Below are 2,013 nucleotides of genomic sequence, written 5' to 3'. Positions count from 1 at the left end.
GGATTGAAAGAGTTTTTGAAAGGTTTCCAAAGAGATTTTCAAGTGTGTTTGTTCTAGGAAACCTTTGAATCTTGGTGAAGGTGCTGGTGCAGTTTCTGCAGCAAATTGAACTACTGGTTTTGAGTTCTTGCATCTTCTTTTCAGGTGTAATCTTTCCTTTATTCTGTTTTGTAAAGGTGTATGTGTTAGTCACTCCTTGATAGGGTTTCTTGGAGTGCAAGGTGTGCTGAAATAGGGTTTTTCAGCATTGTGTGTGGTGTTCTTGTAGTGTTCAAGAACTGCTGGTTTTGTAAGTGATTGGCACTGTTTTTTAGTGAATTCCACCTTGGGGTAAGGTGAGACTGGATGTAGCTCTGTATGAGTGAACCAGTATAAAAACGTGTGTATCTTGCATTCTCATCCCTGCACTCTTTTCTGTTTTTGCTTAATTCTGTCAAGAACTAAATCTGTTCTTTTTAAATTGAATCTGTTAATTCTGGGTTAAGTGAAAACTGTTCTTCCTGTCTTGTTAAAGTTTTCTGATCATAAACAAGGTTGCTGCATATAATGGCTTAAGTGAATTGTGAACAAACTGACCATTCATTAAAACCTGTGAAAGGATCATCTTTCTTGAAATCTTGTGTTGTGTAATTTTGGTTGATCTCTAAGCATAGCTATATCCTTTATCCTCACAATATTAAGCTGATCTGGTTCTGTTCTGATTCTCTGGTGATCACAATTTTACAGTGAACAAAATTCAAATTGTGCCAATACTGCTCTGAAAAATCAATCTGTTTCATATAAAAACAATCTGTTCTTTTTGCCTCTGGAATACTGAAAAATTGTGTGTTCTTGCGAAAATTTTATAAGCTCAATTCACCCCTCCCCTCTTGAACTTAGACACTAATAGACCCAACAATTGGTATCAAGAGCTAGGGCTTGTATTTTGCTCAAGTGTGTGTATGATGTCTGAGTTTAAAATGCCTTTTGCTGAAGGTGCATCTATTAATAGACCTCCTATGTTTGGTGGTGTTAACTATGCTTTCTGGAAAATCAGGATGAAGATCTTTATGGAATCTATTGACATGGGAATCTGGGATGCAGTGGTCAGTGGACCTTTTATACCTATGCAGGTTGTCAAAGATGAAACAATAAAGAAGCCTTGGTCTGAATGGAGTGAAACTGAGAAGAAAAAGGCCCAGTATGATTCTTTAGCCAAGAATATCATCACATCTGCACTGAATATGGATGAGTTCTTTAGAGTCTCTCAATGTAACTCAGCAAAGGAGATGTGGGATGTACTAGAGGTGACTCATGAAGGAACTGATGATGTGAAACGGGCAAGGAAGCACTCACTCATTCAGGAGTATGAGCTATTCAGAATGCAATCTGAAGAAAGTATTGCAGATGTGCAGAAACGATTTACACACATTGTAAATCACCTCACTGGCCTTGGTAAAGTCTTTGACAAGGAAGAGCTTAACATAAAGGTACTAAAATGTCTTGATAGGAGCTGGCAGCCAAAGGTAACAGCAATCTCAGAATCCAGAGATTTATCCAAGATGTCCACTGCTGCACTTTTTGGAAAGCTGATAGAACATGAAATTGAGCTGAAAAGATTGAAAGAACAAGAAACAATGGAAAAGAAGGCCAAAGGAATTGCTCTGAAAACTACCATAGAACATGATACAAGTGAGGAAGAAGGTGATCCAGAACATGATGAGACTGTGAGTCTGCTCACCAGGAAATTCAGCAGATTTCTTAGAAAGAAAAACCGTGACAGAACTCAACAGAGAAAGAGGTATTCCAAACAACCTATTGATTCAAATTCTTCCAATTACACGTGTTTTGGATGTGGTAAACCAGGTCATATAAAAGCTGATTGTCCAAACAATCAAAGTAAAGAAAAATCAGCAAGCAAGAGAAGTGACAAAGGGAAAGGTAGAAGAGCATATATCTCATGGGAAGAAAATGATGTATCCTCATCTAGTGATTCTTCAACTGAAAGTGAAAAAGCAAATCTTTGCTTCATGG

The sequence above is a fragment of the Phaseolus vulgaris genome, chromosome 3 (genome assembly GCF_000499845.2).
Source record: "Phaseolus vulgaris cultivar G19833 chromosome 3, P. vulgaris v2.0, whole genome shotgun sequence".
Lineage (NCBI taxonomy): Eukaryota > Viridiplantae > Streptophyta > Magnoliopsida > Fabales > Fabaceae > Phaseolus > Phaseolus vulgaris.
This window is presented reverse-complemented; position numbering follows the sequence as displayed.